We start from the raw sequence: 26317 nt of genomic DNA on the forward strand, positions 1-26317 counted from the left end.
CAGCATTGGATTAGTAAGTTGATGGGCTTTGATTTCTCAGTGGAGTATCGTGCAGGCAGATTAAACAAGGCGGCGGATGCCTTGTCTAGACATTTTGAACATCACAGCTCGTCTATGCAGTCAGCCAGCCATGTTTTCTCATTCTAGACACGGTCTATGATGTGCATGCCACACTTCTAGCACTAAAAGAGCTGCACCAAAAAATTTCCAATGGGGAGATGGATTCTAAGAGGTACATTCAGGATTCACTAAGTTGCTATAAGCAGTGGATTTACCTTTCGACCACGTCCGAGTTGCTTCCAACCATTCTCTCAGCTTATCATGATTCTACCCATGAGGGGTTACAGAAGACGTTGTGGCGTATTCGGGCGGATTTCTATTGGCCGGCTATGAAGTCCTCCATTACTACATATGTCTCCGACAATTTGGTATGTCAAAGGAACAAATCAGATCATTTGAGTCTTGCAGGCCTTCTCCAGCCTCTCTCTCTCCCTACTCAGGTATGGGCAAATATTTTGATGGACTTCGTGAAGGGTCTTCTCCTCTCAGCCGGGAAGTCTATTTTGTTTGTGGTGGTTGATCGCTTCTCCAAGTATGGTCATTTTATCCTGATGGCTCACCCCTACATGGTAGCTCGCGTGGCACAGACCTTCTTGGAGCATATTGTATGCTTACATGGCATTCTTGAATCTATTGTGAGTGACCGGAACGCGATTTTCACGAGTACTTTCTGGAGGGAACTGTTTCGACTGAGTGGAACACAATTGAAATTTTCCTCCGCATATCACCCTCAGACGGATGGCCAAACCGAGGTGATTAATCAGAATATCGAGATGTATCTCCAATGCTTAGTGGGAGATGAACTGAAACAGTGGGTTCAATGGCTACCCTGGGCAGAATACTATTATAACACTTCATTCCACTCGGCCTTGCAGTCCTCTCCTTTCCAGGTTCTTTATGGGAGGACCCCCCAAGGCTTCTTTCTTATACCAGAGGCACCACTCGCGTGGATGCCATTCATGAGGCACTCATGGATCGAGATCAGGTGTTGAAGACGTTTACAGGCCGGCTATGAAAGGCTCAGGACCGGATGACTACGGCTTACAACAAGGGCCACCGGGATTGTCTCTTACACGGTTGGGGACTATGTGTGGCTACGTCTCTGGTAGTACCGACATCACTCTCTCGCCGGGCTAGCGCGCCATAAGCTCTCCCCCAAGTACTTTGGGCCCTTTGCTATTATTCAACGCATCGGGCAGGTGGCGTATCAATTACAATTGCCGGACACAGCAAAGCTTCATGATGTGTTTCATGTCTCACTATTGAAACCTCACAAGGGGCCAGCCTCTTCTTCCCCACCGTTCCTTCCTCCAGTGGACAATGGTCACGTCATTCTGACACCCTACGCGGTGTGACGGGCACGTGTGCGAATGACCAATGGGACATCCTTGTGCAGTGGACCTCTATAGACCCCGAGTCAATGACATGGGAGCGGTTAGAGACCTTCAAACAGGTCTATCCAACTTACGCGCTTGAGGATAAGCTCTTTCTCCAAGGGGAGGCGGATGTTATGGACTCAATAGCACATCGAGTCACTCAGAGGAGGAGACAATGACTCACCAAGTCACCTACTTTTACTTTTATTACTTATGTTGCTTTTAATTTGGAATTTTATTGATTATGTAATAAGACTTGAAGGTAGGGGTATAGTTTGGATTTATAACCCTAACCCTAATCTATCTTGGCGTGAATGACCCTATTTAAGGGTAAGAATTGAGAAATAAAATAAGTTCGGATTTAGATTAAAATAGAGTAATTAGGTTCTTGCTAGGTTCCCTATCCTAGGGTTCTTGGTGTGAACTATCCTTGGTGGTTTGCTGCATCCATTGAGGAGTCTTTGAGGAGTTCATGGAAGGAAAAGGAAGAGGAATCATCCTTCTCTTCCAAGCTGCAATAGTTATCCATCTCTTCCATGAACCAGCAGTGAGGGAAGGAGGTTTTACATGAGCCTTAGCATCAAGAAAGAGGTTTTCGAGTTGTTGGTTGAAGGAGGTCTTCAAGTGGTATTTTTATCTATCTTTTCTGAGTTTAGAAGAGCTATAGACTGTCTTCTTTGCATACAACATTGGTAGTTGCATGAATTCAGAAATCCAACTCATTGACGTGCGGTATAGTGTGGGGTTTCATAATTGGATTCTTAAACAGTCTCTTGATTGATTGGAGCATTTATAATTGAGAAAAGGAAACTCCTTTTCAATTATAACGTGTGAGGGAAGTAAAAGAGAGTTTCTTTTCACAAAAAACGTGTTAAGAAACCCTCTAATAGTGCTGGATCCTTATTTGACTCACCAACTTACTAGATCCATGGCTAGGGACCATAACAGTCTACTTTCCAAAGAAGAATGATTTGTTCCAATCGGAGTTATCGACAGAGAGATATTGATATTTCAATGAACAAAGGTCAGTTTGAAAAAAGGTTCGAGCAGCTTCAGCAATCTTTAGATTCTGAGGTATTTTTTGCTATCAAGAACTAGACTTTATATGAAGAAATATATATCAAAAGAAATTTTTGTAAGTGTATTCTTTTACCTATTCAACCAATTTTTTATCCGAGTTATCTACATAGAGAAATTGATATTTGAAGCAAGAAAGGTTAGATAGAAAAAATGGTTCGAACGACAGCAAAAAGCATTAATTTTTTAGGTATTTTATGCTATCAAGACAGAGAATTTATATGGAGAATTATATATCAAACGAAAGATAAGTAAGTATATTTTCTTACCTATTAAACCAATTCACTTTATGATTTTTTTATAAGGAGATATTGATCTTGGAAGAGTCAATGGTTGTTCTGGAAAAACAGGAGAAATAGAACTTAGTTCGGCCAGATGACAGAGACCGAAACCTATCAGATTATTTATCTTATGATAATCATATTTTATGAAGAGATGTTATACTTGGATGAAATTTACTTAAGTCTACTTTCAGAAGGAAAAAAATTCATGTCAATCTGATCTATATTGAAATATATATTCGAATTGAAAAAATCAAAGGTCATGTTGGTATTCTGTAGTATTGAAAAATCCGAATTTATGCCAATTGTTTTGCATCACTTTTTAAATTGATCAGGAAAATATCTCACTTCTCCATGGTTAGAGGGCTTATTTATAAATCTCTATTATTTGGGTTTATTGCTACATCTATGATATTTGGTTCAAGTTGGGATCATTGCCATTACCTCCTAGCTTGAGGGGGAGAAGTAGAAGAAGAACAAGAAAGAGGTATTTTATTCCTAATGTTGTGGACAAGTTTATGTGACCAAAATATTCAAGAAAAGGGGAGCATAAAATATGAAGCTTGTGCATCTAAGAAGGAAAATTTTATATCGGATTATTTCATGGGTTCTTTTACAAAGTTTATTATTTGGCTCGTGTTATATGTGTTGGAAGATGGTCATGTTATATTCAGCTGCAACTATTATGTCTCTTTGGGGACATTATTATTGAATAAGAGGTGGCCTCATGTCATCATTTATTTTACCCTGTCAAAAAGATCAAAATTTTTGTGGTTGGGAATCCACGACGGAGGAACTTCTTCCCCGTCAAAAAGATGAAAATTATTTGTGGTTGGGAGTCCACAATGGAGGAACTTCATCCCTATCAAAAATATGAAAACTATTTGTGGTTGGGACTCCACGACGGAGGAACTTCATCCCTGTCAAAAAGATGAAAACTATTTGTGGTTGGGACTCCACGACGGAGGAACTTCATCCCCATCAAAAAGATGAAAATTATTTGTGGTTGGAAGTCCATTACGGATGAACTTATGATTACATCTATGTTATCTCCCCTGTAATGGCTTTTATGTCTCCTACCACTAGAGAGTCGTTGTCCTATGGAGGGACACGGTGGTGGACACTTCAGAGCAATGCCAAGAGACATACTACCGATAGCAGTGGAGTGTGCCCTACATCCAGCATTAAGACTGGGGTATGAAGCAATGGCTTACCGGTTAGGAGTGATTTTTACTCTCACTAATAATGTTGTAGGGCCTCATGGAAGGACGCAACATCGTGAGGGGGAATGTTGGAAGATGAAGGCATATTGAAAGTGTGCCATTTTATACAAAAATATTTTATACATCATTTGCAGCAAGCTGGGAGTTCATGTTGTTCTCTCACCTCCAACTTGAGGGGGAGAGTTGGAAGATAAGTTCAAGCCCAAATTACCAAGGAAGTCCCACATATGTAAGATTATTATAAGATGGGCCACATGACCAAGAAAGGCCCACAAGATGTGCCCAAGCCCATAAGAAGTAGGACTCACAATGATAACCAAGAGCTGGCATCCTTATTACATCAGTTGGAAGATCAAGGACTCACAAAAGTATCTTTATCTTAGGGTCACGACCAAGAAGAGTTTTAGTTTAAGTTATATTTGTCTTTTATCAATATTGAGTTACCTAATTATGTTAGGACTTACCTTAAGTGTTAGAATTTGGGTGTAATTGGGACAAGGGTAGTTTTATTGTAATTGGACTCTACTAACTTCCTCTATTATAAATAGAGGTTCATGTACTCTGATGACAACAAGTTATTGATGTCAATGAAGTATTTCACTTTTTCATAAATTCAACAGATGAGTATCAAAACCATCAAGCAAACTATTAATCTTGAGAATCAAGATTCTACTCTAAAATTATTAGAGTTAAAAGATCTCAAACATTATTTAAATAATACTGACAAACATAAATATATGCATATTGGATGCATTCAATTGTATTCAAGCATTTGACTTTATTAGGCATTAATACATGTCTACAGGCCATCCTTAGGGAGAATCGATGTTTAGATTGGAAACCTTATCTAATGGGAATAGTTGAAACGAGTCTCATTAGAGGACCGGTCTACTTTAATGTCCATCCTAATCTGACCTTATCCTTAACAGATCAAAATCTGTTAGAAGCTCTTCAGCTTAGGATCCTTACCACAGGATATCATTTTATCTCTAGCACAGAGACTATAACAGTAATTTCTAGAATTCCTCTTAAAATTATGAATACATTAGCTCCTAAGGTCTTTCAATTACCTGAAATGAGTAAAAAAAATTTAATAGAAACCGATTTGTTGAGTGCAAAAGTGGCTACACCTAGAATGATAAATTGGGACGAAATACAATTTCCAAACACATGAATTATCCCTTAGGCTGTCCCACATAAACCCTTGATCAATCAAGCTATTGATCAAATAATCCAAGCCACAGATGGTGATGTGATCATCAATTTCAACGAGCGAACTCAATTTTGAGTTTCATTTTCATCATTTTATAAACATTATAATGTCGGATCTACTTCCAATATTCGAGAGGTTGATGATAAAATCTCCTTTAAAGATGATACTTGTCTTAAAGGGTTAAAAACTTTGGATTCCCAAATCCCCCATGGAATCAATGAGGAGAAGGAGAATGAGCAAATTACTTCAACTCCTAGTGAAATTACTGGTTTTAGACTATAGCTATGTCTGGTTACCTATATAAATGGGTTGCGGATTTCATTTTGAAACACCCCCCCCCCCCCATTCCAAATTAATAGACAACATACTCAAGCAGAATTATTTGACCCGGATAATCAGGAATTTAGAAATTGGTTTTTTCAAAAATTATGATCACAAGGAGAGGACACAATTGTGTCAAGAATTTTATGAACATCTAGAAGAACACATCTGGTTTAAAATTCATAAAATTAGGGATGTTCCCACAATTTTCATGTTAAGTAAATTAAAGAAATAATGGAAACTCCAATCGGGCGTTAGTATTCAGGCAATTCATCCTAAGCTAGCACCTCCTCAGAGCAGCCACAACATGTTGAGGCTATCACTTTTGTCGATTCTAAAAAACAAGGAAACTATTTAGAACTAATTAGAAAACAAAATAATTTTAAAATTTTAAATTTAAAGACAATAAGTAATCAATTAAATCGAAGATAATATTCCATTAAAGAAATAGATCAAGGTCATTAATCAATAATCTTTGATACTATAGGACAATAAACCCTTATTTAAACTTCCTGTCCAAATTACGGATTTTAAAATTGATAATCATAAAGATGACATCATTGAATTCATGTATAGACTCAAAGGTCTAAGCATAAATACAGTAGAACATCATGAAGAATATTTCGTTTATGTTTCTTCTTCAAATTCTGGGGATTCATCATCCTATGATCCTGAACAATATTTAGGCAAATCCTTTGCTACAAAAAAAAAATTCAGGATTAAAAAATATAATTCATACTACTGATTTTCAGGACTCCATGATTTAAGTCATGGAGAAAAATGAGAGCGACACCATTGGGAGAAAACTGGAGGTTATGGACTTGATCCAAACCCTCCCCCATAAGGTATATTTTTAGATATCAAAACTATCAATATTACAAGTATACCCTTCACCCTAATAAGAGTGAAGAAGAGATAGGAAACGTAAACTAATTACATCAGTGCCACCCTAATTACATCATATATTCCAACACTCCCCCTCAAACTGGGAGGTAATGGTAGTGATCCCAGCTTGAACCGAATAACATAAATGTAGTAATAATCTCCTCCATCATGGTGTCCCAAGGATAAGTACGAAATTGGACACAAACTCTCAAAGGGTAAAAATGGATCATAAAACATAAGTCGAAACCAAACTCAAGGATTTCGCACGAATATAGTAAAAATAATCACTAAAGTGGGCAATGCCTGTCATTCACAAGACGGCGATAAAAGACCCACGGGTACCAATTAAAAGTCTCAATAGACTTTAAAGACCCATATGAATAAAAGGGACAACCAAAACAATGCTTTAAAAGGGTTGGCTAATAAGGGTAAGTCAGAGTCAAATAAATGATGGTAGAAGAAAGACTGCCAAAGGGTAATGGGTAATGGGTAAAGAGGAATATACAATGCTAGGGCCACCATGTGATTTATTTTTCTAAGAAATTCAAAACTTGCATCAAACGAACCAATGCCAATGACAGTCAGCAAATAATGAACCCAAGGCAAGCAACCAAGGAGTTTCAGAAATAATGTCTCAATCAAAGAGACACAATAGCAGTAGCGGAAATGGGCCAATGACCAGATAATATGCACCATATGTGCAGTTATATAGTAGCAGATAATCGATAAATAATAGAGGTCCTTAAAAATAATAAGGACATGAAAGAGTCCACAACGAGTCCATCAGTAAATAAGGAAGTTGCACCAAATCCGGGTAATAATCCAAGATAATAATCCAGCCAGAGACCGAGAACCGAGTTGAACCGAGTCAAATAATAGACCAATATAGCCGAGTTGTGAGAGGAATCAGCATAGAACTCGGGACCCAGACACATATACCAAGGCAAAAAAACATAAGTGGTCAATGCTGAGTTGTCTCACTGACTTGACCCGGACCAGGTTGACTCGGTCTGAGTTGATCCGAGTTGACACGGTCAGAAACAAAACCAGTAACTACCCTTGGGTTGCTAGGTTGCGACAGGCGCTGAACCGACGCCACATTAATTTTTTCCTAACTTAGGAAAATCAAAATTTCCAACAGTGTCTTCTTCCCACGGTGCCGAAAAACCAGAGATCACGACGAACAAAGAAAATCAATCCAGGCAAATAATCAAGCTCCAACCAAATTTACGGAGCAGATCAATACGGCTTCCAGAATAAACTCCTCTCAATAAACATGAATAAAATCAATCCAACAAGGAAGATAAAAATTTTTGGAAGTTCATGGATATGTATCTCGGTATGAAAATGCAACGGAAGCTGAAAAATAGAGATGGCAATCAAAGGAGTTTTTGAAATCTTCTATTAATCAGTAAACAACAGAGAGCTGACGACTCCTTCCCCACTCGTTTCGGTCTCCAGGCAGATTAATCGGTGTGATGAGTTTCAAGAAAATCTTTTCGAAGATAGTCTGTAGATACTTTCCGATCACAACAGTAAAATCAGGAAACGTCACCTTCTCCCCCACGACGGTGAATAGCTCGGAGATGAACTTCTTCTTCCTCGCCCTCACCAATGCTAGTGAGGACTCGCCGGAAACAATATTCTTGACAGAATAAATAATCCAAGGAACAGAAACATGGCTCGGCAGTCTCACAACAAAATCATCTACTCCGGTTCTGAACAAATCGAAAAACCAGAGAGAGCTAAGACGTATTGTTGCGGCCACGGCGTTGAACCAGTGATAATTTTTTGAAGATAAAGCCGCAAAGGAAATAATCCAGCGAAGCAGAGACGAGACTTTCTTCAGAAAAAATTTGCCAGCGAGGCTAGTGCCAGTAACAACGAATGTCTAGGAAGGCAATTCTGAATGCAAAATTGGACTAGAAGTTTTCCTAGATCTCTCACCGATGCAAAAAACCAGCGGATAAAGTATACCGGGGGATGAAAATCAATGACCAGCCAACCACCAGCCAATATGACGAAAGACGAGAGTCAACTGATTAATGAGAGGAGCAAACCTTACTCAGAAAAACAGAACCTTACCGCAACAGCTCAAGAAAGTTGAGCTTGATTCAGGGCCAGAGGATACTGCCCATGATGGAACTAGTAGCGAGACCAACCAGCGGGGTCAGGCACCAGATCTTCAAGGCATCGGGCTATGTCTCACGAAGACAGAGTAAAACTAGAAGTAAAATAAAAAATAAACAAAGTTTTAACTATGAAAAAAAACCATCAGAAAAGAAAAAATACCATAGCTACAAGTCCTAAAATACAATGCTCTGATACCATGTTGACTTTCATGACTCCATGATTTAAGTCATGGAGAAAAATGAGAGTGACACCATTGGGAGAAAACTGGAGGTTATGGACTTGATCCAAACCCTCCCCCACAAGGTATATTTATAGATATCAAAACTACCAATATTACAAGTATACCCTTCACCCTAATAAGAGTGAAGCAGAGACAGGAAACGGAAACTAATTACATCAGTGCCACCCTAATTATATCGTATATTCCAACACATACTATAGAAATTCTACAAAAAAAATGGATCAACCTGGTTTTCATAAATTAAATTATGATAAAAAAATCCCAAAGACAGTGGGATGTCCGTAAAAAAATCCACTACCATAGGCCAACTCCCCAAGACCTATTGAATTAAGAAAATTTATATATTGTTTTGATGGGTGATCAATATATGAATGGAATGTGGATGGCTTATTTGTATACCAAATCTTTGAATTATGCAGAAGAATGCTCATATATAAAACCATTTGTTGGTAGAATAAAAGTTCCAATAGGAGTATTACTGAAAAGATTACCACATGATTTTCTGGAGCCCCAAAAGGTTGGTGGGATAATGTGATCACCATTGAACAACAACAAGTATATCATTCCCACAGAATAGTACAAACTGGATCAGGTCTTACCCAATTAAGGGATGAGGATGCTATTTATACTTTGATTTCAGCTATCCTACATTTCATAGGAAAATTAACTTCCCAAACAACAAAGGGAGAGAAATGTTGCAAAACCTTAACTCATAGCCATTTTAGGTGGTATAAAGATGTGTTCATCACTAAGGTGATGCAACGGCTTGATGCCAATAATGAATATTGGAAAGCCAAATTCTTTGATGAATTACCAACTCTCTTTGCTTCATGTTGAATTTATGAAAAAAATATACACTTCATTGACTTCATTAACTTATTATAATCAGAGTACATGAACCTATATTTATAATAGAAGAAGGTAGTAAAGTCCAATTACAATAAAACTACCTTTGTCCAAACTATACCCAAACTCTAACACTTAAGGATAAGCCTTAGCATAATTAAATAACTCAATATAAATAAAATAAAAACCTAACTCAAACTAGAACTTTTCTAGGACGTGACCATAAGATAAAGATGTTAGCTCGTGGTTATCTTTGTGAGTCCTTCTTGATCTTTCAATTAGCTTGAGGTAATCTTTGTGAGTTCTTCTTGATCTTCCAACTTATGTGATAAGGATGCCAGTTCGTGGTAATCATGTTGGGTCCTACTTCTTACATGCTTGGACCCATCTTACAATACTCTTAGATATGTGGGCCTTCCTTGGTCGTGTGGCCCATCTTACAATACTTTTAGATATGTGGGCCTTCCTCTGTCATGTGGGCTTGGGCCCTATCTTCCAACACTCCCCCTCAAGCTGGGGGTGAGAGAACATCAAGAACTCCCAACTTGGTGCAAATTATGTATAAAGCCTTTTGGTATAAAATGTCAGTCCTCCAATCTTCCAACACTCCCCCTCATGCTAGTGCTCTCTTCCATGAGGCCCAGCTAACCAATTTAGGGGGGTATAATATAGATGAAATAATAAGTTCCTCTGTCATGGTGTCCCAACCGTTAACATTTTATATTTTTGACGGAGTATTAAGTTCTTCAGTCATGGAATCCCAACCATTGATAATTTTTATATTTTTTGACGGGGTATTAAGTTCGTCCGTCATGGAATCCCAACAGTTGACATTTGATATTTTTGACGGGGTATTAAGTTCCTCCATCATGGAATGCCAACCATTGACATTTTTTATATTTTTTTATGGGGTATTAAGTTCCTCCACCATGGAATCCCAACCGTTAAATTTTTTGATAATTTTGACGGGGGCAAATAAATAATGGTATGAGGCCACCTCTTCTTCAATAATAATGTCCCCAAAGAGACATAATAGCTGCAACTGAAAATAACACGACCATCTTCCAACACATATAACACGACCCAAATAATAAACTTTGTAAAAGAACCTATGAAATAATCCGATATAAAATAATTTCTTAGATGCACCAACTTCATTAGTGACCCCCCCCCCCCCCCCCCCCCCCCCCCCCCCCCCCCCCCCCCTGAATAGTTTGGTCATATAAACTTTATCCACAACATATAGAATAAATTACCTCTTTCTTGTACTTCTTCTAGTTCTCCCCCTCAAGCTGGGATGTAATAGCAGTGATCCTAACTTGAACCAAATATCATAGATGTAGCAATAAGCCCAAATAACAAAGATGTATAAATAAGCCATCAAACTAGGGAGAAGTGAGACATTTTCCTAATATATCAACTCAAAAAGTGACGCAAAAAAATTGGCATAAATTCGGATTTTTCAATACAACAGATTACCAACATGACCTTTGATTCTTCCAATACGAATATATCTTTAAATATAGATCAGATTGACATGATAATTTATCCTTCTGAAACTAGACTTAAATAAATTTCATCCAAGTATAACTTCTCTTCATAAAATATAAATATCAGAAGATAAATAATCTAGTAGATTTCGGTCTCTGTCATTTGGCCTAAGAACCGTTTCTCCTGTTTTTCCAGCGTGACCATTGAATTTCCAAGATCAATATATCCTTATAATAAACTCAGATTGAGATATGTTTGAATAGGTAAAAAAAATAGACTTATAGATCTTTCTTTTGATATATAATTCTCCATATAAAGTCTCATTCTTGATAGCATAAAATACCTCGTAAGTCGAAGCTTTCTGCTACTACTCGAACCTTTTTTTCAATCTTACCTTCACTACTTAAAATATCAATTTCTGTTTGTAGATAAATCTGATTAAAAATTGGTTGAATATGTAAGAGAATATACTTACATATATTTCTTTTGATTAAATATATATATATATATATATATATATATATATATATATATATATCCATATAAAATCTCGTTCTTGATAGCATAAAATACCTCTGAAGTTGAAGCTTTCTTCTACTGCTTGAACCTCTTTCGCAATCTGACATTAGCTCATTCAAATATCGATTTCTCTTTGTAGATAACATCAAATGGAAAAAATAGTTTTTCCTTAGAATATAGACTCAAATATCTTTCTGAAAATATATCATTTGCAATATGAAAATCTCAGTATAGAGGTGAAAAATGTAAAGCAAACTATGAGTGAAGGGACTGAAAAAAAATAACTACGAACCTAGACTTATGATTTAGGGTTTAGAGAAAAGGATCTCTTTATCTCTATGGGTAGACCAAGTCAACTCACAAAACCTACTCTAATACCATGTTGAATTTATGAATAAGTGAAACACTTTATTGACTTCATTAACTTATTATAATCAGAGTACATGAATTTATTTTTATAATAGAGGAAGGACGTAAAGTCCAATTACAATAAAACTACCTTTGTCCTAATTACACACAAACTCTAACACTTAAGGGTAAGCCTTAGCATAATTAAATAACTCAAATATAAATAAAAGACAAACATAACTCAAACTAGAACTCTTCTAGGACGTGACCATAAGATAAAGATGTCAGCTCGTTGTTATCTTTGTGAGTCCTTCTTGATCTTCCAACTAGCTTGTGGCTATCTTTGTGAGTTCTTCTTGATCTTTCAACATATGTGATAAGGATGCCAGCTCGTGGTAATCATGGTGGGTCCTACTTCTTACATGATTGGGCCCATCTTACAATACTCTTAGATATGTGGGCCTTCCTTGATCTTGTGGCCCATCTTACAATACTCTTAGATATGTGGGTCTTCCTTGGTCATGTGGGCTTGGGTCATATCTTCCAACACTTCAAAGGTAAGGAAGAAGTTACGCAATGAGGTAAGGATAATAAACTACCAGAATTACACCTAGGGTAACTTAATCAGTGCCATAGCAACAGAAGGTTTTGTATTATGCAATGACTTAAAACTCCAAGCTCAACTTCGTAAGCGAAATCTTATCGAGAAAAAAAGCTCGCAGAATTCTGGGAGCAATTTGCTTGTGATAATTCTAAACAATTTCCCCTTTGACACAAGGGACAAGGAAAGGAAAACTTTGATCCTTTCTATGCTAAAAGAGTAGAAAATACTAAAAAAAGAAACCTTATCAAAGGAACTTTCTAGAATCTAGAATTCTCGATTCCAGGGCTCGCAAGAGCAAAGATAAAAAGCAAATTATCTGTTATAAATGTGTGAAATTCGTCATTATTTAAATAAATGCAAAACAAAAGAGAAATTTAATCAACTAGATATAGATGAAGCATAAAAAAATATAGCTAGCTAAAATTCTCTTAAACTCTGATTCCAAGAATATTGAAGTTTATTCCTCAACATCAAGCGAATAAGTAGTCAGAATAGAATGTAGCTACTCTAAAAATACTCACTCAAAATCGGTAGCTCTAATGAATCAACTCAATGTTCTAATAAAAGAACATAAGGTAGTCTTAGTGGATATCGATCAAGAAGATGACCATCTAATAACAAAGTTGTCTAATAGAAGAATATCTAGAACATGACAATAAGAAAATCCAAGGTCCTTGTTCCCTAAAAGAAGTTTATAGGAGACTAGAAGATGAGGCTTCCAAAGAAACTAAACATCCTATCTCCCTTAATCAATTACAAAGAGAGATTAAATAGATCAAAACAGAACTCAAGCAATTGAGAACTTTATATAATAAGTTTAAAATTTTTAGTGGTATTCCTAATGCTTTTTGGGATAGGAAAAAGAGATTCTATTTTCTATAGAGAGTTTTGTAAAGAGTTCCTATTTTCTCTTTAATTTCCGATGTTTCTAAGTTTTGTTCTAAGGTTAAAAAAATACTTCCTTTATATAATTTGTTGTTCTTTTAAATTTCTCAAGTGTTCGATCTTATTTATAAAGCTCACCTTTGTTGTTAATGGTTTTAATAGGCACGATTTTCTCCTAGAATGGCATGCCTAATATTACTTGTTGAGTCATATTTTTTACTAATATAAAATTATTTTATATGCTGTGATTTCAATGCAGATTTTTGCATTATTTAATTTGTATTCTATTTGCTTTTCTGACCACTAGCATTGGCTAGGTTTTGAGTGGTTTTCTCAAAGTATTGAGTGGTTTTATTATATAAAGTTCTCAATTTTTTGAGTTCTGTTTTGACCTCTTTAATCTCTCTTTGTAATTGATTAAGGAAGATAGGATGTTTAGTTTTTTTGGAAGCCTCATCTTCTAGTCTCCTAAAAACTTATTTTAAGGAATAAGGTTGAACACCTTGGATTTTCTTATTGTCTTGTTCTAAATATTCTTCTATTAGTCATCTTTTTATTAGAGGATTGTCTTCTAGATCGATATCCTCTAAGGCGTCCTTTTGTTCTTTTGTTAGAACATTGAGTTGATTCATTTGAGCTACTGATTTTAAATGAGTATTTTTAGAGCAGCTACATTTTGTTCTAACTTCTAATTCGCTTGTTGTTGACAAGTAATAACCTTCAATATTCTCAAAATCAGAGATTAAGAGAATTTTAGCTAGTTGGATGTTTAATCCTTCATCTATGTCTAGCTTATTAAGTTTCTCTTTTGTTTTGCATCTGTTTGAATAGTGAAAATTTTTGTTGCATTTATAGCAGGTAATTTTGTTTTTTTCTTTGCTCTTGAGAATCTTGGAATCTAGAATTCTAGAAAGTTCCTTTTATAAGGTTTCTTTTTGAAATATTTTCTACATTTTTTCCATAGAAAGGATCAAATTTTGATCCCTTGTCCCTTGCGTTGAAGGGGAAATTGTTTAGGATTATCACAAGCAAATTGCTCACAGAATTCTGCGAGCTCTTTTTCTTGGAAAGATTTTGCCTATTGCTGGAAGATGGGCCCAAGCCCATAAGATGTGGACCCACCATGAACACACTAGCTAGTGGAACCCACCATGATCATGTGAGGTGGCATTATGAGTCTTACACAATAAGAAGTCTTACATAGCCAAAATTATTATTGAAGAAGGTCTCACTAAGGAGTTTCAGTTTAAAGGAGTTTTAGTCATGTTAGTTTTCTATTTATATTGGGATATTTAATTATGCTAGAACTTTGTTGGAAGTTGGGTTCAAGCCCACACGACCAAGGAAGGCCCACATATCTAAGAGTATTGTCAGTGGGCCCAAGCACATAAGAAGTACGACCCACCATGATTACCAAGAGCTGACATCCTTATCACATAAGTTGGAAGATCAAGGACTCTCAAAGGTAACCACGGGCTGACATCTTTATCTTATGGTCATGTCATAGAAGAGTTCTAGTTTGAGCTATATTTGTCTTCTATTTATATTGAGTTATTTAATTATGCTAAGGCTTATCCTTAAGTGTTAGAGTTTGGGTGTAATTGGGACAAAGGTAGTTTTATTGTAATTGGACTCTACTACCTTCTTTTATTATAAATAGAGGTTCATGTACTCTGATTATAATAAGTTAATAAGTCAATGAAGTATTTCCCTTTTCCACAAATTCAACATGGTATCAGAGCGGGTTCTATGAGTTGACTTGGTCAACCCACAGATATAAATCCTTTTCTCTGAACCCTAAACCCTAAGTCTAGTTTTATTTGTGTTTTTCACCTCTATAATGAGACTTTCATATTGCAAATTATATATTGAAAGAAAAATATTTGAGTTTATTTTCCAAGGAAATCTATATTTTCAAATCGAAGTTATTTACAAAGAGAAATCGATATTTGAATGAACGAAGGTCAGATTGCAAAAGAGGTTCTAGCAGCACCAGAAAGCTTCATCTTCCAAGGTATTTTATGTTATCAAGAACGAGACTTTATATGGAGATTTATATATCAAAGGAAAGATCTATAAGTACATTTTCTTACCTATTCAACCAATTCTCGATCTGAATTTTTATAAGGAGATATTGATCTTGGAAGAGTCAATGGACATGCTGGGCAAAAAAGGAGAAACAGTGCTTAGTTCGGGTAGATGACAGAGATCGAAATCTATTAGATTATTTATCTTCTGATAATTATATTTTATGAATAGAATTTATACTTGGATGAAAGGTATTTAAGTCTAGTTTTAGAAGGAAAATATTTCATGTCAATCGGATCGATATTTTAAGATATATTAGCATTGGAAGAATTAAAGGTCATGCTGGTATCCTGTTGCATTGAAAAATCCGAATTTAAGCCAATTGTTTTGCGTCACTGTTTGAGTTTCTATATCAGGAAAATATCTCACTTCTCCCTGGTTTAAGGGCCTATTACTACATCTAAGTTATTTGGGCTTATTTCTGCATCTATGATATTTGGTTCAAGCTGGGATCATTGTCATTACCTCCCAACTTGAGGGGGAGAAGTAGGAGTACAAGAAAGAGATATTTTATTCTATATGTTGTGGATAAGTTTATGTGACCAAAGTATTCAAAAAATGGGGATAACAAAAGATGAAGCTTCTGTTATCTAAGAAAAAATATTTATATCGGATTATGATTATTTTATGGGTCCTTCTACAAGGTTTATTATTTTGATTCGTGTTATATGTGTTGGAAGATGGTCGTATTATATTTAGCTACAAATATTATGTCTCTTTGGGGACATTATTATTGAAGAAGAGATGGCCTCCATATCCTTTCTCATATCATCATTTATTCGACCCTATAAAAAAATATCACGGCTGGGAAACCATGACGAAGGAACTTAATACCCTGTAAAAAATATCACTGTTGGGAAACCATGATGAGCCCTGTCAAAAAAAAAATATCATAGTTGGGAAACCATGATGGAGGATACCCTGTCAAAAAATATCACGATTGAGAAACCATGACGGAGGAACTTATTATTACGTCTATATTATACCCCCCGGAATTGGCCAGGTAGGCCTCATGGAAGAGAGCACCAGTGTGAGGGGGAGTGTTGGAAGATGGGAAGACTACCCTTTTATACAAAAAGATTCTATACATCATTTGTAGCAAGCTGGGAGTTCATGATGTTCTCTCATCCCCAACATGAGGGGGAGTGTTGGAAGATGGGTTCAAGCCCACATGACCAAGGAAGACCCACATATCTAAGAGTATCGTAAGATGGGCCCAAACACATAAGAAGTAGGACCCACCATGATTTCCGCGAGCTGGCATCCTTATCACATAAATTAGAAGATTAAGAAGGACTCACAAAGATAACCACAAGCTAGCATCTTTATCTTATGGTCACGTCATAGAAGAGTTTTAGTTTGAGCTATGTTTGTCTTATATTTATATTGAGTTATTTAATTATGCTAAGGTTTATCCTTAAGTGTTAGAGTTTAGGTGTAATTGGAACAAAGGTAGTTTTATTGTAATTGCAATCTACGACCTTCCTCTATTATAAATAGAGGTTCATGTACTCTGATTATAATAAGTTAATAATTTAATGAAGTAATTCCCTTTTCCATAAATTCAACAGACTTATCTTTAAGTATTAAAGTTTGGGTGTAATTGGGAGAAAGGTAGTTTAATTGTAATTGGAGTCTACTACCTCCCTCTATTATAAATAGAGGTTCATGTACTCAGATTACAATAAGTCAACGAAGTATTTCTATTTTTCATAAATTCAACATGGTATCAGAGCAAGTTCTATGAGTTGACTCGGTCAACCACAGAGGTAATGTGATCTTTTCTGATTTATTATCTCTAGCAGTTTAGGTTCGTATATATCTTTTTTTCAGTCCCTATACCTGTTATTTAGTTTACATTTTTATCTCTATACTGAGTTTTTCATATTGCAAATTATATATTGACGAAAAGATATTCGAGTTTAATTTTCAAAGAAAAACATTTTTTTTTTCAATTAGAGTTATATACAAAGAGGAATCGATATATGAAGCAGGAAAGGTCAGAATGCAAAAGAAATTGAAGCAGCAGCAGAAAGCTTCAACTTCTGAGCTATTTTATGTTATCAAGAACGAGACTTTATATAGAGAATTATATATCAAAAGAAATATCTATAAGTCTATTTTCTTAACTATTTAACCAATTCTCTATTTGATTTTTTATATTGAGATATTAATCTTGGTAGAGTCAGTGATAATGTTGGAAAAGGGGGAAGAAGTACTGCTGCTAAAAAATATCATAGAACGACTATGACGCGCCCAAGTTTGGAAGAAGGATGTCTACAACAAAGGCCATAGTGAGGTCTCTTTTGAGGTTGGGGATTATGTGTGGCTACGGCTCCAGCCCTACCGTCAGCAGTCTCATGTGGGACCTCCACGACATAAGCTCTCTCCCAAATTTTTTGGGTCGTTCCCCATTCTTCGACGCGTGGGACCAGTCACCTTTCAGCTCAAATTACCGAACACGGCCAAATTTGAAGCCACATTCTGGGGCGCAGCCTACATCCACTCCATTCCTACCACCGGTTGATAATGGCGAGTTTATTGTTACCTCTGCTGTGGTGTTATGCTCTCGGCTAACCAATGACCATTGGGAAATTCTCGTTCAGTGGACGGACATTGACCCTGACGTTGCAACATGGGAACATGTGGACATCTTCAAACAAGTCTACCCAGCTTTTGAGCTTGAGGACAAGCTCTTTCTCCAAGAAGAGGTAGACGTTGTGCACTCAATAGCACACTGAGTCACACAACGAAGGAGGAAACAACAACTCCCTCAATAGGATTTATTTCTTATATTACTTTGAGTAGGATTTATTTCTTACATTGTTTTAAGTAGGAGTTATTTCTAATTACTTTTATATGTAGGGGCAATATGGGAATTATTGTAACCCTAACCCTAAAACTCTATGATGTGATCTATTTAAAGGGAAAGAATGAATGAATGAGGCAATCTTTGAGATTTTAGAATAACCTAGTGTAAACTGGCTGAGATCACCTCTTGATCTCGAGTTTAGGGTTTACTCCAAAAATCCAACATATCCTTCACCTCCATTGCCATCCATCTTCATCCATCTTCCATCACCAGCATCCCAAGTAAGAAGAGGAGCATCCTGCCCATTTTCCAAGTCCAAAGAGAAGGTCTTTCCTCCTTCGCGGCAGCAGCAGCAAAAGAGGCCTCAACTCCTCCCTTATCGAGCAAAAAAGTGAGGATCTTCATCCTCAGACCCTGAGCAGTCCTAGTGCAACGTGGGAGCTGATCACAACAACAAAGAAGAGGTAATAATCTATTCCAAACTCATGTTTCAAGTTCATTCAGAAAGAAGGTTGCAATCTTAGCTCGAGCAGCAACAAAGAGGGCCAAACCCTCTTTGTCATTATCAAGAAAAGAGATCAGCTTACTCTAGCAAGCTCAGCATTGCTGTGGATTATCCTACCTTTCATAGCAACTCCTTAGGACCATCAAAAGAGGAGCTTTCGTCCTGGCGGAGCACTAGTCAAGAGAAAGACTCACGTACAGACCCTTGACATGAAGTGAGCTTTAATTCTGAGTGCTGGAGTCGCAAGTTCCACGCCGTGTTACTCGATCCATGACCTGGGACCGTAACATGATCATTCATTTTCACTACCTTTGAAAGTCTTCGAATGTCAATGCTTTGTTCATAATTCATTTCCTAGACACAACAAACTTGATCCTAAATCTATCAAGTGTATATTCTTGGGATACTCTGGCACACAAAAGGGTTATGTTTGTTATGGACCCACTCTTCAACGTTTATTTGTGTCCAGGAATGTAACATTTTTTGAAGACTTCTCATTTTATTCTGACAGTGCTCCTCTTGGTCTGTCCTCAGTACCAAGTTCCCCTCGACCGGTTGTGCCCCGTGATACAGAGATTATTCAACTCCCAGAGCAAGTGGCCTACACCACACTTTTTTCCTCAGTACCAAGTTCCCCTCGACCGGTTGTGCCCCGTGATACAGAGATTATTCAACTCCCAGAGCAAGTGGCCTACACCACACTTACCAAGTTAATAGATCCCACAGAGGTAAGTCCTTCATCCCCAGTTATTTTTGGCCATCAATATGATACTCATCCTATTGTTGTAAGGAAAGAACCTAGATCATGCACTAGACCTTCTACTTCTCATCCCATTTCAAATTTTGTGTCTCATCATCGCCTCTCACCTTTATGTTGTCAATTTCTTTCTTCTATTTCCTCCATATTTGTTTCACAGTCTTATCAGGAGGCTCTACAACATCCAGGGTGGAAGGCAACAATGGATGAAGAAATGAAGGCACTTTATGACAATCAGACATGGTCACTGGTTCCTCTTCCAATAAATAAAAAAACCCGTTGGTTGCAAGTGGGTTTATACTGTCAAACATAATCCGGATGGGTCAATAGTACGAGTGAAAGATTGACTAGTTGCCAAAGGTTATACTTAGTGTTATGGAATTGATTATGAAGAAACCTTCTCTCCAATGGAAAAAATGAACTTGGTACATATATTATTATCTCTAGTGGCCAAATTCATCATGGCCGATATATCAACTTGATGTGAAAATTTCATTTATGAATGGGGATATTAAAGAAGAAATTTATATGCAATAACCACCTTGGTATGTGGTTGAGGGGGAGTCAGTATGCTGACTAAAAAATCTTTGTATGGTCTCAAGCAGTCCCCTCGGGCATGGTTTGAGAAATTTAGGCAAGCCCTCATACAGGCCGGCTTTTACAGATGCTCTGGAGATCACTCAGTATTTAATGAAAACACATCGAGAGGTAAGGTAATTCAGGCTGTATATGCTGATGATATCATTTTAACTGGTAGTGATTCAGAGGGCATCCAGAAAATAAAAGAAAAAATATGTGCTGAATTCAAGACAAATGATCTTAGACTACTCAAATATTTTTTGGGTATTGAAGTATTGCAATCCAGACATGGGATTGTGCTATCCCAAAGGAAGTATGCCATTGATCTAATAGAAGAGACAGGAATGATGAGATGCAAACCAGTAAACACTTCTACGGACTCAAATACAAAATTATGTTTAGGCACTAGAGAAGATGGAGATATTGGGAATTATCAAAGACTAATGGGCATCCAACAACATAACACAAACCCATGAGCAACCTTAAGTAGGAGAAGATACAACAACATGTGCTGGAATTCTACCTTAAATGAGATGGATCCAAATTACATAAAGGTAATTGAATTTCACCCATCAATCTTAAAAAGATGTAAACAACAAATGATCTTGATCACTCTTGTAATTGATTTACAAGGAGTCAAGATTATAACATCAATTTAGTCATAAAAATAAATCTTTACAACATATAAAGATTTATCTTGACTTGATATGACTCAAAATTCAAGATGTAAAGAAAAACAGTAAAAAAGAGTATGTAAATAAGAAAAGGAAACAAAAAAAAAAACGTAAATAAGAAGTGTATGAACTTATCTCTTCATGACTGAACTCCTTTTACAACTTCTTGAACAGATTTCATAATAACTCCATGAAGAGATCCTAAAGTCTTTGCTCTGATACCATGTAGAATTTAGGATCTCATGAAAGGAACTTTAGATCAACAAGAAAGAAGAAGAAGAAGAAGAGAGAAGGAGAAGAGAAGAAGAAGAACGTGGAAGGAGAGAGTTTGGATTAAGGAAGAAAAGGGTTGCATTAAAAAGAAAAGGAGGGTTGGACGAATTTGTGGAAAGAGATGAGAGTGCTTCAATGCCCTACCTCTTAGCCAATGCCTTTATTTATAGTTTTACAATGCCCTTAGGGCTACAACTTGATAAAACAAAAGACATAAAAGGAACACATATTTACACTTCTATGCCATCTTTATGGAAAGTACCATATTTTACACATATGCTACTCCTTTGACGTGTGGGCTTCTTGTCTTGAGCTCGTGGGCTTGAGCCCACCTTCCAACACTCCCTCTTGAGGTCCAGGTCGAGCCTCCTTCAAGGCTCAATTCATTTTCACCAATCTACGTTCCAAACACCGAAATCTTCTTCCCACGTCAAGGGAAAATCTGGAGGGAAGAGAAGGAAGAAGGGTGACGAGATCCATCGCCCGGGAAGATCCCAACATCTTGGTATCAGACAGGTCCACCCTTGGGGATTCCTCATCCCCAAAGGATTTGCATCAACTTATAGAGGAACAACATCAAAGGTCAGAGGCACAACATCAAGCCATTACCGATAATCGCAAGCACACTGCTGACCTTCAATAGGCACTGGCCACCTTGAATGATTCCATCTAGAAAATTCTCCGGTGAATGGATGAAGATGTGGTTCGAGGGCCACCGCCGCCCGGAAGCTACACTCCTTCAACTGAGCACCACAATCACCACCTGCCACCACCACCACCACAGTTGCGCCCCCCACATCCCATAATGGGACCCCACACACATGCCCCTAATTCGGTGCCGAGGTATGTTAAATAGGATTTTTCGACATTTGATGGGTCTGCAGACCCCTTGATCAGTTCATTTCCAATCAAAGAACACCTGCGGATCACCGGGTCCAGTTAGCTGCATACCACATGCTTGATGAAGCGCTTCTATGGTTTCACCAGTTTAAGAATGAACATCTGGTTCAGGATTGGGATTTATTTAAACAATCTTGCATGTTGAGGTTTGGTCCTCCCTCCCGTAGCAATCCTTTGGGTGATTTGGTGAATTTAAAATAGATAGGAGCTATTGAATTGTACCAAAAGCACTTTCAGGAATGCTTGACCCAAGCCAGTAACTTTGTGAGGCCCTCCCAGTATGTTCATCTTTTTACTGCTGGCTTGATAGAGGCCCTGCATCTGGAGGTAGAATTACATGACCCTCAAGACTTGGACCACGCTATGAACTTGGCCAGGACAATTGATGCTAAATATCACATCCTCAAAGAGTCCCTGGTCAGATTACCCTCTTGGCCAAGCAGGGCACCCACCAATGCCCCCTCATCGTATTCAGGGACTACACGCCCAGGGCAAAATTCAGCACCCCGTGCAGACATTTCACCCTCCATGCCACCACTTCAGACATTAAAAAATTGTCTAGGCAAAATATGGAACAACAGCGGGACAAGGGCCTTTGTTATAATTATGATGAACAATATGTCGAAGGTCACCTATATGTTGGAAGATAAGATCAAGCCCAAACGACCAAGGAAGGCCCACAGGATGGGCCCAAGCCCATAAGAAGTAGGACCCACATTGATTATCAAGAGTTGTCATCCTTATCACATCCGTTGGAAGATCAAGAAGGATTCACAAAAGTATCTTTAACTTAGGGTCACGACCAAGAAGAGTTTTAGTTTAAGTTATATTTGTCTTCTATCAATATTGAGTTACCTAATTATGTTAGGACTTACCTTAAGTGTTAGAGTTTGGGTGTAATTGGGACAAGGGTAGTTTTATTGTAATTGGACTCTACTACCTTCCTCTATTATAAATAGAGGTACATGTACTCTGATTACAACAAGTTATTGATGTCAACGAAGTATTTCACTTTTTCATAAATTTAACATGGTATCAGAGCAGATTCTGTGTGTTGACTTGGTCAACCACAGAGTAATGTGATCCTTTTCTCTAAACCCTAAACCCTAAGTCTAGGTTCATAGTTATTTTTTTTCAATCCCTACACCTGTAGTTTTCTTTGCGATTTTCACCTATATACGTAGTTTTTAATATTGCAAGATAGATATTGACGAAAAGATATTTGAGTCTACTTTCCAAAGAAGAATATTTTGTTCCAATCATAGTTATCTACAAAGAGATATCAATATTTTAATGAAAAAAGTTCAGGTTGCAAAAAGGTTCGAGCAGCAGCAGCAATCTTCAGATTCCAAGCAAAGGTCAGATTGAAAAAAAGGTTCAAGCGGAAAAAAAAAAAGCTTCAACTTCAGAGGTATTTTATACTATTAAAAAAGAGACTTTATATAGAGAATTATATATCAAAAGAAATATACGTAAGTCTATTTTCTTAAATATTCAACCAATTCTCGGTATGATTTTTTTATAAGGAGATATTGATCTTGGAATAGTCAATGGTCGTTCTGGAAAACTGGGAGAAACAAAACTTAGTTCGGCCATATGATAGAGACCGAAACCTATCAGATTATTTATCTTCTGATAATTATACTTTATGAAGAGATGTTATACTTTGATGAAAGTTATTTAAATCTAGTTTCAGATGAAGAAAATTTCATGTCAATCTAATCTATATTTAAAGATATATTCGAATTGGAAGAATCAAAGATGATGTTGATATCCTGTTGTATTGAAAAATCGGAATTTATGCCGATTGTTTTGTGACACTGTTTGAGTTGATATATCAGGAAAATATCTCACTTCTCCCTGGTTTGAGGGCTTATTTACAAATCTCTGTTATTTTGGATTATTGCTACTTCTATGATATTTGGTTCAAGCTGGGATCACTGCCATTACCTCCCAGCTTGAGGGGGAGAAGTAGAACAAGAACAAGAAAGAGGTATTTTATTCCTTATGTTTTGGATAAGTTTATGTGACCAAAATATTCAAGAAAGGGGAAGCAGAAAAGATGAAGCTTGTGCATCAAAGAAGAAATTTTTATATCGGATTATTTCATGGGTTCTTTGACAAAGTTTACTATTTGGTTCGTGTTATATGTGTTGGAAGATAGTCGTGTTATATTCAACTATAGCTATTATGTCTCTTTGGGGACATTATTATTGAATAAGAGGTGACCTCATGTCATAATTTATTTTACCTCATCAAAAAGATTAAAATTGTTTATGGTTGGGAGTCCACGAGGGAGGAACTTCATCCCCGTCAAAAAGATAAAAATTATTTGTGGTTGGGAGTCCACGACGGAGAAACTTCATCTCCATAAAAAAGATGAAAATTATTTTTGGTTGGAAGTCCATGACAGAGGAACTTCATCCCCGTTAAAAAGATGAAAATTATTTGTGGTTGGAAGTCCACAACGGAGGAACTTCATCCCTGTCAAAAAGATGAAATTATTTGTGGTTGGAAGTACATGACGGAGGAACTTATGATAACATGTTATGGTCCTGGGTTAACTACGTATGTCTTCCGCTCCTATCAGGCCGGTCTTTTGGGTAGTATTGGCTAGGTGCTTAACATTTGGTATCAGAGCTAGTGCTGTGTCCCGACTTCGAATCCCGGCACCCCAAAACGGATGCGGGTGGTCACGCGCCTGGACTGACCTGGGTTCGACCCGGATCCGGTTGCTCTTTTGTGGTAGCCTCCACGGTCGTCCGCTCGGGGAAGGGCGGGGTGATGTTATGGTCCTGGGTTAACTACCTATGTTTTTCGCTCCTATCAGGCCGGTCTTTTGGGTAGTCTTGGCTAGGTGCTTAACATAACATTACATCTATGTTATCCCCACCCCCCCCCCTGTAATGGCTTGTATGTCTCCTACCACTTGAGAGTCGTTGTCCTATGGAGGGACACGGTGGTAGACACTTTAGAACAATGCCGATAGACACACTATCGATAGCAGTGGAGTGTGCCCTACATCCAGCATTAAGACTAGAGTATGAAGCAATGGCTTACCGGCTAGGAGTAATTTTTCTCTCACTTATAATGCCGCAAGGCTCATGGAAGGACGCAACAATGTGAGGGGGAATGTTGGAAGATGAAGGCATATTGGAAGATGTGCCATTTTATACAAAAATATTTTATACATTATTTGCAACAAGCTGGGAGTTCATGTTGTTCTCTCACCGCTAGCTTGAGGGGGAGTGTTGAAAGATAAGATCACGCCCAAACGACCAAGGAAGGCCCACATATGTAAGATTATTATAAGATAGGCCACATGACCAAGGAAGGCCCACAAGATGGGCCCAAGCCCATAAGAAGTAGGACCCACAATGATTACCAAGAGTTGTCATCTTTATCACATCAGTTGGAAGATCAAGAAGGACTCACAAAAGTATCTTTATCTTAGGGTCATGACCAAGAAGAGTTTTAGTTTAAGTTATATTTGTCTTTTATCAATATTGAGTTACCTAATTACGTTAGGACTTACCTTAAGTATTAGAGTTTGGATATAACTGGGACAAGGGTAGTTTTATTGTAATTGGACTCTACTACCTTCCTCTATTATAAATAGAGGTTCATGTACTCTGATTACAACAAGTTATTGATGTCAACGAAGTATTTCACTTTTTCATAAATTCAATATGGCATCAGAGCAGGTTTTGTGAGTTGACTTGGTCAACTCACGGAGGTAATGTGATCCTTTTCCTCTAAACCCTAAACCCTAAGTCTAGGTTCATAGTTATTTTTTTTCAATCCCTACAGCCGTAGTTTTCTTTGTGATTTTCACCTACATATGTAGTTTTTAATATTGCAAGATAGATATTGATGAAAAGATATTTGAGTCTACTTTCCAAAGAAGAATATTTTGTTCCAATCAGAGTTATCTAAAAAGAAATATCAATATTTTAATGAACGAAGGTCAGATTGCAAAAAGGTTCGAGCAGTAGCAGCAACCTTCAGATTCCGAGCAAAGGTAAGATTGAAAAAGAGGTTCGAGTGGTAACAGAAAGCTTCAACTTCAGAGGTATTTTATACTATTAAGAAAGAGACTTTATATGGAGAATTATATATCAAAATAAATATACGTAAGTCTATTTTATTAAATATCCAACCAATTCTCGGTATGAATTTTCTATAAGGAGATATTGATCTTGGAATAGTCAATGGTCGTTCTGGAA

The sequence above is a fragment of the Aristolochia californica genome, unplaced genomic scaffold, assembly GCF_029961685.1.
Source record: "Aristolochia californica isolate CCGP_79_NKW_82.1479 unplaced genomic scaffold, dmAriCali1.0.hap1 SCAF_16, whole genome shotgun sequence".
Taxonomy (NCBI): domain Eukaryota; kingdom Viridiplantae; phylum Streptophyta; class Magnoliopsida; order Piperales; family Aristolochiaceae; genus Aristolochia; species Aristolochia californica.